This window comes from Canis lupus, chromosome 34, assembly GCF_048164855.1.
Source record: "Canis lupus baileyi chromosome 34, mCanLup2.hap1, whole genome shotgun sequence".
NCBI lineage: Eukaryota > Metazoa > Chordata > Mammalia > Carnivora > Canidae > Canis > Canis lupus.
This window is the reverse complement of record NC_132871.1, coordinates 22,452,056-22,469,571: the sequence shown is the minus strand read 5'-3', so window position 1 is coordinate 22,469,571 and position 17,516 is coordinate 22,452,056. Positions and strand designations below refer to the sequence as shown.

The 17,516-nt window shown below is 35.4% G+C and overlaps 2 pseudogenes; one reads left to right on the top strand and one right to left on the bottom strand.

The window, feature by feature from the left end:
- Positions 1–1,560: 1,560 nt before the first annotated feature.
- LOC140624096 (ATP synthase F(0) complex subunit C2, mitochondrial pseudogene) lies at positions 1,561–12,742 on the bottom strand (annotated as a pseudogene).
- Positions 12,743–13,926: 1,184 nt separating this feature from the next.
- On the top strand, positions 13,927–14,615 carry LOC140624132 (4-hydroxybenzoate polyprenyltransferase, mitochondrial-like; annotated as a pseudogene).
- The last annotated feature ends 2,901 nt before the right edge of the window (positions 14,616–17,516 follow it).

The following is a 17,516-nucleotide window of genomic DNA, read 5'->3' as shown; positions in this document are numbered from 1 at the left end:
ACAGTCAAAGAAAGGAGGTTTAAGAAAAAACAAACTTGTCTGTAGCGCTCCAGTAAAACCTTATTTACAAAAATAGGCAATGGGACAGAGTTTTCCACTCCCTAATTTGTTTCGCATGGAAGAAATCACACATAAGAAAACCTTAGGTTTTGCTCAAATCATTCCTTAATATATCAATTGTGTTGCAACATATTCACATTTTCAGAACAAGTATGATAGCAGAATTGATTGTACCTCAAAATTTTCCCATTGAAGCGATTTGTCCTGATAATGCTTCATTCCCAGTTCTGCTGAGCTGAGCATTGTGTGGAAAGAACAATTTCCCGAGTTCTGGAGAAAACCCAACATTTAGATTGGAAAGCAAAAATACCTGAGTGGAAAAGCTGTCCAATTGCAAAGGAATTGTCCTCTACAGCCAAAGGCTGAGGTGACATGAGATGCGGTGATGAGACATCACCTGCATCTATTCTACTTAATCGCCTAATTCACTGCTGTTTCCTCAGTGTTCAGAATACATTAGGCACTCATAACAAATCCCTTATCTTGCAAAGGGGTCTAGTAACTCTATAAACCAGGAATGAGGACAACCTAGTTCATTTTTAATTGAAATCTTTACCCCTCTAGGGTCAGACTTGGCAATATTCCTTCCCCAGGATGCTTCATTTCCATGGTTACAAGAATGCGGAGTTCTCACTGTTTCTTCCTACTCTCTCTTTTTGTCTCCCTAAATCTTATAAGACCTCTTTTATTCAGTATATCAATTTGGCATATACTACTAAAAACTCAACATACATTTACAAGCACATACTCACAAGATTATACTTTTCTAGCCCTCATGCTAAATACATTCTATATTAGTTTTTCTTAAGCAAATAAATTTCCCTGCTTAGACATGAAAGATTTCCTATCTGATTAACAGTAGTGAGCAATGTCTCTGACATGTAAGTGGTAATACACCTTTTGTAGTGAGAACAGACATTCTAAGAGAAATGTAGTTATTACTAGGATTTTGTTTAAAAATGGTATTTTTAATGGATGTAATTGTATTCCTCCAAAATTTATATGTTGAGACCATAATCCCCAATGTGACTGTTTTTGGAGATATGGTCTTTAAGGAGGTGATTTAGATTAAATGAGGTTATAAGAGTGGCTCTAATCAAACAAGGTTTGTGTCCTTAGAAAAGATAAAGGAAGAGACATCAGAGAGCGTCCCCTCCCCACTTATGCATGACGACATAGTGAGAACACATCTGAAAGTCAGAGGACAGATCTCACCAGAAATGAACCCTACTGGTGTTCTGATCTTGGACATCTAGCAGCCAAAACTGTGAAAAGGTAAATTTCTGGTTTTTTAAAAGCCATTCTGTTGTATTTTACATGGCAGCCTGATCATAATAATGCAGATATATTTAGAATCAGAGGGACAAAAAAGAACAGGTAAAGAAAGATTTCTAAAATAAGAAAATATTTTTAATATTAAGAGCCATCCAGAAAACTATGAACCTATGGAAAATAATTCAATACACATTTATTAAGCCCTGAATCTTTTTTTTAAAGATCTTATTAATACAGTATTTATTTGTCTTTCCTCTGTCAAACCCTGAGCCAACCACTTTTCCCAGGCTGCCTGGGGAGGTATAGGAAAAGGAACATACAGGGCATACAGGGAAGACAGGACATGGGAGAAAGACCTATGGGAGGTGGAGACGACTCCTTCACATGGTGAAGAGGATGAGAAAGGCCACCATCAGGCAAAAAGAGCCCCATGGCCTCCAAGAGGGCAAAGCCCAGAATGGCATAGGAGAAGAGCTGTTGCTTCAGAGAGGGATTCCTGGCATAACCAATGAGGCTCCCAAACACAGTCCCAATTCCAGCCCCAGAGCCAGCCACCTCTACAGTGGCAGCCCCAGGCCCAATGAACTTGGCTGCCGTGTCAATGTCTCTTGAAATGGCACTGGTTTGGAAGCTGCGGCTAGGAATAAGTGAGGTCAGGGGATGTGGGGCTGCCAAGCTGCTGATTAAGCCCTGAATCTAACAGACTTTGCTGTTTCATTCAATAGTTACCATCTATATCCAAACCCCACCATCACTTTTGGTTATTTCTAGCATAAAAAGTGTCCTACTAGAAAGATACACAATTAGAAAAATTAATATTACGAACAATTTAAAACATTTGTGTTTTGGTTTCATCCTGTGGCTTTTGACCAAGGACTATATGTATAACAGAGAGAAAATTAGCCTAAGGAATGTCAAGCTTGGGACACCTGGGTGGCTCAGCGGTTGAGCATCTGCCTTTGGCTCAAGACATGATCCCACAGTCCTGGGATCGAGTCCCTCATCGGGCTCCCTGCATGGAGCCTGCTCCTCCCTCTGCCTTCGTCTCTGCATCTCTTTATGTCTCTCATGAATAAATCAATATTTTTTTTTATAAAAGAATGTCAAGCTTAAAGAAGAAAGGAAAAAAATATAGCCTTGAGAATAAAGATGCTAGAAAGGTCTATAACAGGCTTTCCAAGTAGACTGAATCCTTTTATATTATACTTTTCAGGATTTATAAGACCAATTTCTCTATCCTTAAGCTGAAGCTAGTATCTTCAGATAATCAGAAAGTAAACAATTTTGCAGAAAGTATAACTGTTTAGAGTGAAAGCCTCACCTACTCTAGAGATCTTTCATTAAGTATTCTCCACCAGACACAATAAACAAACTTGGTTAGGAAGAAAATCTGATTAGTGGTTATTATTTCCTGGACTCAAGGCAGTGTCCATTAAGTTGGAAGTTAGGTGTGGGAAAAACATGGAGTTCAGTGAAGTCAAGATCTTGGCTGCAGCTTTTAACCCAACAATTAGTACTACAGAAGACTTAAGTTTTTGAGGGGACTCCATTGATACAAAGGAACTTAATGACCTATGAATGTTCAATCCTAAGGCCACCAACTTCACACCAACAGGAGGTGGATCACTAAAGCTGTATGGACATAGAAAAGGTCCCTCTCATTGTAGTTATGCAGGACAATGGAGAAAAAGCCTCTTCCTTGAGGGCAGGACTATCTTCTAGATTGGCCAGCACAGAAGTCTCTTCCGTTGGTAGGCAGGGAGTCTTTATTTCTATTTAGCAGGAAATATATGCTGTGGAAAAAAGACCACCATTTTTTCTAGTCTGATCTTTTTTCAAGCAGATGCCTTTCTTATAGAAACTGTATTTCTGTTCCATAATTTTGTACCATGTATTGTGGAGGTGGGTAGCTTGATACCACAAGATGCCTTACCCAGTTGAGGACAATGTGCTGGCCATAATTGCCTCACCGTGGGCCAGGGTTTGCCTCTTAAGTTTGTCTTGCTTTTGTTCTTGTCCATCAGAAAAAGAAATTTCCTATTGTACAGCATAATCGTATTGTTACTTAAAGGAATTGCCTTTTTTTTTGTAGGCAGATCCTTTTTTTAAAAAATTGTGATAACATACACATGATATAAAAAGTAACCATTTTAAAGTGTACAATTTTGTGACGTTTGCTACACCTGAAATGCTGTGAAGCCATCACCCCTATCAAATCCCAAAACATTTTCATCACTTCAAAAGGAAACTCCATACCTATTAGTAATCCCCATTCCCCCCTTCCCCATCCCATGGAAACCACCGAGTTACTTTCTGTCTCCATAATTTTGCCTATTCTGAATATTTCAGAATTTCTTTAGTTGGCTATTTTTCCCTAAGATCTGTTCAGAGAAAGAAAAGAAAAATTTAATAAAATAGTAAAAGTTAGGACTTTTAGAGCTAGAATTCACTGACTAATTCAAAATAATCAGATTTATTATTACCTGTTTAACACAAAAACTATAGAATCTATGAAACTAAACAGATCCTGTATGGCATTTTTTTCTTTTCCCACTCAATATCATTATTAAAGTATTTTTAAGAAATTATCTATACTCAAATTACCACTTGATCTCACTTTTCCTTGTATAATTGTACACAGAAATTGAAACAAATATCTTTACACACCCTCACTGACCTTTGTCCAATTCTATCAGATGACCAGCCAATTCTGAGCAATCAGAAAGCTCTTACTGACAGAAAACAGAACAAAATAAAAACCTACCAAGCTCGTTAAAAGATTCTTTGGTTCAAAAGAGGGTGACTTTTTGAAAGATACAGAAGTTTACTCTTATTAAAAGTTATTTAAATAATAAGCAGAAAAAGAAAATACATTAGACACAAATTATTTGTATCCTCAATATGATTCAAAATGATTTTTGCCTATTTGAATTATAAACAAGTATAAAAGTATAAAAACAGGACTATCTGACTTTATGAGGAACTTAAAGAGAATTTAAAGTATAAATACCACATTTAAAAAATAATGAAGACAGTGAATGCTGTAAATGACTAAAGACATCAAACTCAAGAAATTCCCCCAAAACTTAAAGTGAAAGAAGGAAAAATTTTAAAAATAAAGTATTGGGGAACATAGGTCAGATTCCACAGAATCCCTCTTACCAAAATGGATTTTATTTTATATTTTTTTTCCAAAAAGGATTTTAAACAGTATCAACAGAAATGACAGAATAAAAAACACTTGTATCTAAAGAAAATTTAGTCTAAAAATTGAAAGTGGAAACTCCCTGAAATAACATTATTATTATTATTATTATTATTATTATTATTATTAATGTTAAAAGAGAATAGTCTGTATTCTGGTGGGATTTTTGAAGATTAAACATAAATAATTTTATGAGCACATGCAGTTGCTTCTGCCTGAACCTTCTGGTCTACCTGCTTCCCTACTGACAATATTCCCAGCCTTTTCATTGTTTGGTTCTCAATTTCATTCATATCACCTTCAAGGCCTTTGTCTGACAACCAGAAACCAAGGGTCCTTCCTAGCGTTTTCTATCACAGCACAGGTTTATTATAATTAGAATATTTTTCTTAAGTTTTATTGATATATCTATTTATTTTTATATGTTGACTTCTTTACTGTATCTTTTCTTACTAAACTCCATACCCTAAGGATCATGTCTATATTAATTTATTATTTTTAGCCTATGGGGGAGCTCTATGCAAAATTAACTATTTGTAAAACCAAATATTTATTAAATCAAGAGAGAAGAAGGACAACAGTGTTATATTTTTGAATCAAAGAAACAAAGAATGGGAAAACAGTAGTGAAAAGATGATGCTTTTTTCTTCCATAAGGAAAACTATTACCATTTATAATTAATATTTATGATATAATGACAGTGAGAGTAATAATCATAATGCTGCAATGGACTGACTGTGTCCTCTAAAATTCAAATATTGAACCCCTACCATTCTGGAATTAGGAGGTAAAGCTTTTGGAAGGTAATTAGTTCATGAGGCTAGAGCCCTCATGAATGAAATTAGTGTTCTTAGAGGAAGAGACACACTCTTTCCACTATGAGAAAGGACACAAGAAGAAGAAGGCAGTGTATAAATCAGTGTATAAATCACTAAGACGGCCCTCACCAGACACCAAGTCTACCAGTCTCTGGATCTTGGATTTCCAGTTACCAGAACTGTAAGAAATAAATGTGTATTGTTTAAGGCACTTAGTCTGTAATCTTTGGTATAAGCAGTTCAATGGACTAAGACAATTATTTTCAACTGTTTAGTACTTAAGATGTGCTAAGGACTGTAAATATATACATTCATTTAATTCTCAGAGAAATATGAGGGTTCTCGCTTTGTAGATAAGGAAACTGTCATAGAGAAGTTAAATAAGTTGCCTAAGTCACACATTTTGGAGGTATCGAAGCAAAGCTTTGATTTTAATCTCCATATTTCACAGCATAACGTTGGCTTATGAATTTCACAGAAAAACTTTGAGAAAAACATTCATATAACTAAAAAGCATATGGATAACTTTGAAACAATTCTGGAATAAGCAAATAAAACTATTTAGGAAAAGGAACCACCAGGAACTACAAAATAAGAGAAATACATGCCAAAATTAAATATTATAGTTTTAAAATGCAGATATATTTGATCATTCAGTCCACAAGTATTTGTATCTATTATATATTAGGCAATATTCTAGGTCCTTTGTGTAGAGTGGTTAATAGAAGAGGCAAAAGTATCTTCCCTCATAGAGAATGCATTCTACTAAAAGAACCAGATGATCAAGACAAATTAAGTAAATATTAAATGCACTAGACAATGGTGCATAATAAAGAGAAAATGTGTCAACAGTATTCAAAGAATAGCAAGGAGGCCAGTGTAGCTATGCAGTGAGACAATCAGATCTGCCCATGAGATAAGCAAGTTACTGAAGAACCAGGAAATGTTAAGGTCTGGTACCTCAGGACAGAGAATTCAGATTGTTTAAAAACAAGTAAGCAAACAGGCAAAAAAACAAATAATCAGTTCAAAAGAATAATATATATTATTCATTTATATATTCATAATAATATATTATGAAATTATTATTCATATTCATAATAATATATATTATGATAAGGCATGATATTTTTAGCTTCTCCTTTGCCTTTAATTCTCATAAATCTACTGATATGTGGACATTTCTTACAATTAAATGTTGGTGAAATATTTTTAAAATGATAATTTGTCTAACAAGGATATAGGCTTGCTCCCGAGAGGAGTTTCTCATCATTGTCAGAGTCCAAACACGCTGAATGATTGATCATCTGGTAAGGATGATGATAATTTCCAACTTGGTGTTCAACAGAAACTCTAATCTCTCTCTTTCTTATTTTTAAACTTTGAATTTATATATGTTGTATCATTTTTTCCTTAATAATTGTTTAGATATACTAAGGAATAATTATTTTTCATATCTGTCAAATGAACATTTTTAATTCTTTTTTTAAAATAATTTCCCACTGTGGAAGACCCTTTCTTACAATACATCTTTGACCTTACATACTAAAACATTTTACTTCATTTAAGACTATTTAATATCCTCTTATCTTCCCACAGATGGTTCTTGTAGTGTCTCTTAGTAAAGTGGTTGCATGGTCTGGGAATAATTTTTTTGAAGCATAACCACACTCATGGGCCCATAAGCTCATACTATTAGAAAATGAAATAAATTGTGTATATCAATGGTCCGTTGGTCTACACTAGCTAAAAAAATGTACAGTAAAAGGTTTGCCACTCCTAGTCCCTTGGCCATTAATGGATTACGCTGTCCCCTTGAGACAAAACAGTCCTTGACATCCTATGCAACAGAGAACAGTAGAGAAACAATGAAAAGGGAGTAGATCTGGCCTTTAATCAAGAGATAAAATCTAATTGTAATCTAGAGTGTATACCAGGTCAAACACACCTAGCAGTGTAATTTTATTGTTATTTAAAATATTTTATTTATTTATCTGGAGAGGTTGCGGGAGGGAAAGGGACAAGCAGACTCCACGCTGAGCACTGAGCACGGGAGACCAAGGCTGCTGACCCCATCACCCAGAGATCATGACCTGAGCTGAAATCAAGAGTCTGCCACCCAACAGACTGAGCTACCTGACACCTCTAGTGTAATTTTTTTTCATTGAATCACTGTTGACATTATTTCTAACATATAGTCTCTTATATGTTTCAGTAAGTTTATTATTTATTTATTTTTAAAAGATGTTATTTATTTATTCATGAGAGACACAGAGAGAGGGAGGCAGAGACATTGGCAGAGAGAGAGGCAGGCTCCATGCAGGGAGCCCAACGTGGGACTCGATCCCGGGATTCCAAGATCACGCCCTGGGCCAAAGGCAGGCGCTCAACCACTGAGCCACCCAGGCATTCCAATGTTTCAGTAAGTTTAAAAGATTTGAACAAAATGATGAATGTGTCTCTACCTCTGGCAGGCAGGATTATGGCAAGTCGATTATAATAAATGGTATGCACCTGTGGGTGTTCAATAACTATGACTTGAACAAACTTCACCTACCTAACTCTGAAGACACTGCAGATAATAAAATGCCATAATGTTATGGCATTTGTATGAAAACTTTCATAAATATATTCAATATTACTAATAATATAATAATATATTCATAAAAATCAATCATATTAAATGCAACTCAAAATTGAGCAAATATTATGGGACAGACAGGTGACAGAAATAGGTGATATAATCAAAACATAATCAAATTTTGCTGTTGCTTAATTTTATTAATAGAATTGTTATTATATAAATAGCACAATTGTTTTAGGTGTCTTAGATAAAATAAGTGTTAAACCATTCCAAATTATAGAACAGAACAGTCACTAACAATGTAGCAGAAGAGCCAAAACATAACTATAATCCTCTGTATCTAGCATACTTCAATAAGAGTTCAACAAGACACAAATTATTGAAAATTGTTTAGCAGAAGCAGTAACAAGCACAATAAATATTTTAAAAGATGGGGACCTGATTTAACAATTCTCCCAAAAGCCTATAGTAGGATAAGTGCACAATATGTCTTCATCAATGCATGTCTTCACTCTGTTTCTTGAACCTGTCAATGCAAAATAATACCAGGATGTCCAATAAAACTCTACCTCATTGACAAACAGGGAAAAGTATTTGACAGTATACTGGATTTGAAAAGTATCTTGCAGGAAAACACAAGTGATGAACACCTGTTCACAGTGTGACAAAATGAGATCACTAGCAAAATAAATATTTGTGCAATTGAGATGATAGATTGAGGGGGCAGGAGCCAGGGAGAAACAGAAAGTGTAAGGCATAATATGGTTAAGAGATAAGAGAAATACATACATATATTTACACATTGTATGTAAAATAAATATTAATAAACGCTAATTCCCATCTTTAGAAGGAATTGCCATAATGGACCTATATAATGATATCCAAATAGCTGCTCAAATTGACTATTTGAAGAGTTCCTAACCACTACCATTTTGAGTTACAGTCACTTAAAGTGTATTTCAAATAAAAATCAAAAGAAAGAAAGAAAAAAAGTTAGAAATAAAAATATGCATGCAACAGAAAAGTAAAAAATGCAAAGAAAATTTCATGTATAACCAATTTAATAACACTTTTGTTTTTTACAATAACATGTATTTCAAACTTGAATTCCATAATATTTTAGGTCTATTTGGTAAACAATGTTAGGTTGAAAAACTAATGTATGATTTACTCAACAGGATATAGCAGCTTAGCTTAAAAGACCATAATTGTGCACATAATGCTTAATGTTTATCTTTAAAAGAAGTGCTTAATTGTGTGAAAGTATTTTCCCAGAAAATTACTTCTTAACCTTCCAAGAGGCAGCCTTTCCACTGATTCTTAAGCACAATAAGAAAAGGAGGGCTTAAGAACAAAGGGACAAATTTAAATAATAAAAAAGTTAAGCCACACTGTGGGCATAATTGGGAAATCCAATATTGAGGCTGAGATGACTATTACTTCATTCTTTGAAGATAATTGTATTTCAGTTTACTTTTGTTTTCTAGAACAAATTTTGTAGGGATAGCTATAAGAGGAATTAATTTTGACTCCTGAAATTAAGTATAAAAGTAAAAGAAAATTGTCCTGAAACTGCAAAGGTACAAATTTGGCTTTATGACAGAGCCTCCCCAAACAAGCTGAACTAACTGGTTTACCCACTCTCTGACACTTAAAGCTCTCTGAAAGGTTTTTTCTTTTTCTTTTCTTTTCTTTCTTTTTTTTTTTTTTTTTATTTAAGGAGGATTTTGGAAAAGAAAAAAAAAATGATGTCATTTTTTAACACCTTGCAAATACCCCTTAAAAACATTCTTTTTACATACTTAACAAATGAAGCAGCACACAAAGATCACTGCCTGGATTTTTATTATTGATAAAATAATTCTGTTAGTCATAAGGAGAAAAATCTTACTTTTCAAGAATCTAATAAAAAGTTTAAAAGTTCATTACTATTTCCTCTTTGAAGTCTTGGATATGATAACTGAAATTGTTCCAGGGAGACTTAGAATTAGCAAACAGTGTGACATTCAGTCTAAAAATCAGATTTTAGAATGGGATCCTAAAGCTAAATTTTATATTTCTTTGATTTTTTCTGTCTTTATCTGCTTATTTCATATTGACCTACTTGATATTCCTAACACTTATTCAAAAAAGAACAAAATCAGATTGTTAAAACTCAAAATCCCACTAGAAGGCATTTTCATGTATCATCCTAAGAAACTAGTAAATTACTATCATTTACATTTCATTCCATCTTCTGATAAGATGGTCTCTTTAATTGGTCACTTTCCTTTGCTTACAAATATAAAAAAGTTTTGGTTTTGGTTTGGTAGTATAACTTTTATTGGTATAACTTAACCCTCTCCCAAAAAACAAAAACTCTAAACAAAATATTTTTTAAAGTAACTATTTGAAGGCATGGGAGATCAAATGGAGAGACATATAAAATTAGAAGGAATTATATCTTAAAGTGATTTCCCCTTTTTACTAGAGTATATTTCAGTCCACCTAGCATGAGGGGACTAGAACCCAAACAGAAAACTGCTGTCTCAGTGGCTTGAAGTCTCGAAGGATAGAGTTTTTGGCTTCCACAGTTGCTGCTACTGAGTGTAAAAATCCCGAGGGAAAAAGAGGACACTGAAGGGGTATGCACAAATCTATGTATAACTAGATTTATAGTTATACATAAACATAACTTTATTATGGCCTTTCCCTAAACTGTGCATGCATGGAGAAGACTCTAATGATAATAGTGAAAAACATCAAGTGGAAGACTGATTAAAGCTGGCAACTATCTCAATTTCCTCCTACAGAAGGAAGATACAATTTTGAGTTTGGGTTCTTCTCAGTGAAATACCTCAAGGTCATGTCTTAAAACTATCAATCATGTAGCAGGACTATAGAAATATTTATCTTGAACAGAGATAAAAGCAAAACATCTTTTCTAATCAAGCATAAAACCAAGCTTCTGTAGTTTAACACCTAACAGTCTAAAAAAGAAAAATCAACACTCTTCAGAGGAAGATAATAGAATTCGGAATTTCTACTAAGTATCATCTACAATATCTAATATACAACAAAAATTACTAGTTACATGAAAAAAATATGGCCCTTTTTCAAGAGAAAGAGCAGTTAATAAGAGAGATTCCAAGATAACCCAGAAGTGGGATTTTCAGAAAAGAACTTTATGGCATCTAATAAAAGCATATTCAAGGATCAAAAGGACACTATTGTCAAAATGAGTGAATATATGTAGGATCTCAGCAGAGATATGGGAAATATAAAAATAACTTAATAGGAATTTAGAATTTAGAAGCACAGTACCTGAAATAAAAGATTCACTCAAAGGGATCAACAGGTGACTGGAGGTGGCCAAAGAAAGGATCAATGTATGCAGAAAATGTTCAATAGAAATGATCTAATGTGAAAAGCTAGAGGTAAAAATGACAAGAAAACAGAAGAGCCTCAATAATCTGTGACACAAAATCAAGTGATCTATTATGTGTAATGGGAGTTCCAAAAGGACTTGAGAGAAATGAGAAAGAAAAAAGTATTTCAGGATATTAGAGCTGAAAATTTTCAAAATTTGGGAAAGAAAATAAACTACAAAGAGGTCAAGTAAGTGCAAAATAGATAACACAAACTAGGCCATATCTACACATGTACAGTCAAACTACTGAAAACCAAAAGAAAAAGCAATATATATTATAAAAAGAGATATACAGCTCTAAAAATCATGGCTGACATTTCACTAGATTTAATGGAAGCCAGAATGTAATGAAATATTTAAAGTGATGATATTAAAGCCAATAATAAAGACTTCTACTTCTGGGATGATGGAGTACATGTACTTTCCCTATTTCTTTAAGTACAACTAAATATATAGGTTTGGGCAGCCCTTAATCTAATCTGCCTGGTACCATCATAAGGGAAAATTTGGACACACAAACATCAGTCTTATGTATGTACAGAGACACAATGATAAGATAGCTATCAACACCTCAAGGAGAAAGACCTCAGAAGAAACCAAACCTGCTGAAACCTTGATTATAAATTTCTAAGCTCTACAACTGTGAGAAAATAAATCTCTGTTGTTTAAGCCACCCAGTGTGTGGTACTTAGTTATGACAGCCCGAGGAAACTAAGACGATGATTGATAGATAGATAGACAGGCAGGCAGGTGTGTGTGTATATGTGTGTGTTGTGTGTACATGTGTGTATTTATGTACGTATGTAAAATTTTAAGAAGACTCTGAAAGGTAGCAAGAAGATAGACCAGCAGGGACCTCAGGACCCAAGGGACAACATGGTGATGAATTCTCTGGGATGTCTTTTTTTTTTTTTTTTTTGTATTCCAGACTTGGAGCTGAAGAAGATAGCTTAGAAATGTCTGAAAGTGCAGACAAAAACAAACAAAAACAAACATAAAAAGGTCTTCTCTTTAGCCAAGAGACCAGTAATAGGGAATCTAGTAAGACAGACAACTTTTAGTAAATGACCAATCTACTCCAATAAAAACCAAGGAAAAAACTCTGGCCATACCCCATCCACACCAGCAAAGGCTGAGTGGGAAAGCTAGACTTCCACTCTTATAAGGCAGTCATTACCCTTGAGGTGATGTCAGACAAGGTCAAGTAGGAGATGGGATTTTCATCTTCACCAGCTGGTAATGAGTCCCCTGGTCATAGAATTAATGAAGAACATACAGCCTAGATCCCACACCCACCCAGCAGTGCACACCCAACAAAGCACTGCTCCTCACTAGTGCCATGGCAGGCCTAGAGGAGAGTCAGGACTCTTACCCAGTGCTAACAGAGCCATTCTCACCGCAACATCAATGGACTCCACATGGGGAGCTCAGAGTTGATTGTTCAGCCAAGTAAAAAGCTCTCACTTTCCTGATTGTCAACAAAATACAAGTGGGGAACCTGAACATCTACTTCCTTTTGGAAGTACTGAGGCAACACCTCCTTCCCCTTTTCTGTTGAAGCAGTGTCAGAAAAAGTCCACTAAACCAGAATTTTAAATAAAATCCCAAGTCTCAGAACATAATATGAAAAAGTCCAAATTTCCACTAAAAATCACCCCTCATATCAAGAACCAAGAAGATCAGAATTCAGAAAAAAATCATTGGATGCCCAGATCAAAATGACAGAAATGTTAGAATTATCTGACATTAGGAAACTTGGATGGTGAGTGGGGGGAAAAAGCTATCTCAAAAGGTACATACAGTATGATTCCATTTACTAACATTCTTACAAAGACGAAGTTATAGGATTGGAGAACAGAGCTATGGTTGATAGTGGTTAAGAAGAGGGTAGGGGTTTGGGGGGCCTGGGTGGCTCAGTGGTTGAGTGTCTGCCTTTAGCTCAGGCAATGATCCCGAGATCTTGGGGTCAAGTCCAGCATCGGGCTCCCCAGAGGGAGCTTGCTTCTCCCTCTGCTTATGTCTCTGCCTCTGTGTCTCTCATGAATAAGTAAATAAAATCCTAAAAAAAAAAAAAGAAAAGAAGAAGAGGGTAGGGGCAGGAGAGAAGTGTGTATGGCTATAAAATGACAACATGAGGGAATCTCATAATGATGAATATGTTCTGAATGAGTTGAAGGCCTTAAGACAAAAAAAAATCATATATATACATATATGACTCCTATTGGTTTTGCTTCTTTGGTTCTTATTATATATCTAAAAAGAGAATAATGGTAATACAGTGAGATCATAAAAAGTACTCAACAACCCAAAGAAGGCAGGAAATGAGAAAAAAAGAACAAAGGCCACATGACAAGGGGACCATGCTTCCTAGGCTCCCCAGTGCAGACTCACATGGAGCTGTGGGCTCTAGGACTCCTGGGGCTGCTCCCTGCTCCCAGTGGTACCCATTGCCACAGGGGGACTGGTGGCTCTCAGGCCCAGCAGCTGCTCAGCCTGTGGCTCTGGGGGTCATGGATTTGGCATCCTACCCTCTACAACCTTACCTTCTCCTCATGTAGTTAGACAAACCCATTGGAATCTGGTTGCTGTGTCTGCCAGGTACCTGGAGCACAGAATTGGCCTATGAGCCAGGATGAGCTCTTTGGCATTGGAGCAAAGCCGTACAATTCATGCCATGCAGGGCAGTGACTACAATAAAAAGTATAGCTATGGGACCAGCATCCCTACTTCGTGTAATCACCTACTCACTATTAAAAGGAATTACATACTGGCTTTAATTACCCTTGGGGTTGACTTTTAGCCGTGGGGATTATTATTCGGATGGTGTGCTAACAAAGGCTCCTGTAATCCAGGTGGTTACCTGGTTCTTTATTTTCGAAATTTCGAAAACGGTAATATATGATACTATCCATGTTCATCAGGACAAAAGAGATGATGTTCTGACTGGTCTGAAGTCGCGGGCACTGTGGCTCAGTAAAAACACCAAAGAGTGACTCAGTGACTTCAATGTCATGATCCTGGAGGCACTGTACCTAATAGGGTTCTAGTAAGGATCAGACCACTTGCTACTACACTGCTCTGGCCACAGGAAACCATCAACCTCATCAGATTTACACCCTAGACATCCATAGACCGGAGGATGGTGGAGATTAAGTTTTCTCCAACCAAATAATAGGACTAACAGTTTTTTTAGGGATTGTCCTTGGGAATTTGTGGAAGGAAAAGACAGACAAAACAAAAAAATATATAAATAGTAAAATATGATATGGGAAAAATGTTTATCTAGGAATTTTTATTTTTTATTTATTTGTTTATTAATAAATTGTATTTATTTATTCATGAGAGACACACAGAGAGAGAGAGACAGAGACACAGGCAGAGGGAGAAGCAGGTTCCATGCAGGGAGCCCGATGTGGGACTTGACCCCGGGTTTCCAGGATCATGCCCTGGGCTGAAGGCAGCGCTAAGCCGCTGAGCCACCGGGGCTGCCCTATCTAGGAATTTTTAAAACAAATTTTTAGAAAACATTCCCAGGTCTTGTTGCCACATATCTAGACTTGATTAAAAATTGTTTCAATATATTGAAAAATTGAGAAATTTTTATTCTTAAAAAATTAAGAATCAGAAGATGAAGATTTATAGCATTTTGCTTGATTTTAGTCCAAATCATTTGTTACTCTTACCCTATCACAGGAACCAGGGACTCCAGAATTTGAGATAACCTTGAGAATCTAAGTTGATGTATTTTTCTGCTCATTGTAATTCTCCTCTGAAATAATGGAGATGATATACATTTTAGCACTTTAGAAAAAAATTTCATGTGTTTTAGAAGACATACCTAAATGATGGTATTTGTCAAAAAATGGACTGTTGTTTATGGAAAAATAAAAGCTGTTACAGAAAATTAGGGCTTATTGTGTTTATTTTTTTATTGGAGTTCAATTTGCCAACATATATAGTATAACACCCAGTGGAAGGAGCCTCGGTGTCCATCGAAAGATGAATGGATAAAGAAGCTGTGGTCTATGTATACAATGGAATATTCCTCAACCATTAGAAACGACAAATACCCACCATTTGCTTCAACTTGGAGGGAACTGGAGGGTATTATGCTGAGTGAAATAAGTCCATCGGAGAAGGACAAATATTATATGGTCTCATTCATTTGGGGAATATAAAAAATAGTGAAAGGGCTTATTGTTTTTCATTGTAACTTTTACTCACTGTCAAAAACTGTCATTCAGAAAAATATTCTTTATATACATACACGAATTTAAATAAGCCAAAAAAATTTTTTTATCTACTATGAGAAAAAGAAACACATGATAGAGATGCCTGGGTGGCTCAGTGGTTGAGCGTCTGTCTTTGGCTCAGGTCATGATCCGGGGTCCTGGGATTGAATCTCATGTTGAGTTCCCTGCAGGGAGTCTGCCTTTCCCTCTGCCTATGTCTCTCCCTCTCTCTCTGTGTCTCTTACGAATACACAAATTAAATATATAAACAAAAGAAACACATGACATAATGGAAAGCAAAGAGCAAGATTATAAAATTAAATGCAAGTATGCTAATGATTACATCAAACTCACATGACCTAAGTGCTCCAACTGTAGAGTGGAACAGAGTAAAACTCACTTTATATTGTCTATGAAAATCTACTTTAAATATAAATACAAAGATATTTTAAAAGCAAAAGGACAAAAGTGATACATCATGTAAGCACAAATCAAAACAAAGTTAGAATGGCTTTAAGAATTGCTAGATAAGGGACACTTGGGTGGCTCAGCGTTTGAGCGCTTGCCTTTGGCCCAGGGCCTGATCCTGGGGTTCCCGGGATCAAGTCCCACATTGGGCTCCCTGCATGGAGCCTGCTTCTCTTTCTGCCTACATCTCTGCCTCTCTCTCTCTCTGTGTGTCTCTCATGAATAAATAAAATCTTTAAAAAAAATGAATTGCTAGATAAGATTTACTTCAGAGAAAGGAATAATATAAAAAATGAATAATAATGTTTTATAATGTTAAAGGGCCAATTCATAATTGAATTAGATGAAGGTAATCAAAAGGTACAAAATTCCAGATGTAAGATAAATAAGACTGTGGATATAATGTGCAGCATGATGATTAATAGTGAACACTGCTGTGTGATATATTTGAAAGTTCCTAAGACAGAAGATCCTAAAAGTTCTCATCACAAGGAAAATAACATTTTTTTCTTTTCTTTTTTTTTTCTTTTGTATCTATAGGAAATGATGAATGTTAACTAAACTTATTGTGGTAATCATTTCACAATACATGCAAATCAAATCATTATGCTACATATACCTTAAATTTAAATAGTGCTGTATGTCAATTATATCTCAATAAAACTGTATGAAAAGGTAAATTTTTCAAGGAGACATAAAATACTAAATGTATATGCACTTAATAGAATGTGTAAAGCCAAAACTGGCTTCAACAATATCAAGTGCCTTATTCCCTAGTGGATGGTCCATAAATCTGTATTTTTCTAATCCTATCCCCGAGGAATGAGAATGGTGAGAGGGGGAGGCACTAGCAAGGTGCATATTTCTTTTACCAATATGGATCAACACCATGGCTAAACCTGAGTACACATGTGAGGAGGAGAAGTTTGGGTTGAAATAAGTGGAAAGAAAGTAAACTAATCACTGAGGGTAAAGGAGTTAACAAAGGAATTATCCATAAGGGAACACTAAACACTATTTTGGTACCTCAAAAAAGATATAATAGCAAAAAAAATAGTTTTGTTTCTTAGCTTTGGCTCAGATGCCTGTAAAGATTATAGACTTTTTCTGCTGAGCTCCATCATTACTAAAAACAAAACATCATGACCTGGGAGATAGCATCATGCAACATTGTTTTTGGAATGGCTTATGTCATATGCTTCCACGAAAGAAAAGAAATCCTCCTGATGTCTAAATGGAATAGTACTAACATGCTATGTCATTTGGCTTTCATTTTACAGAGTAAATTTACTATTGTGACCCCAAATGGGACTATCTCTATGTTAATTTCTTTCTGTAGGACATACTTACATGCTTCATTCTGTATTAAAACTGAAAATTAAGGCATTCCGGGTGGCTCAGTGGTTTAGCGCCGTCTTCAGCCCAGGGCGTGATCCTGGAGACCTGGGATTGAGTCCCATGTCAG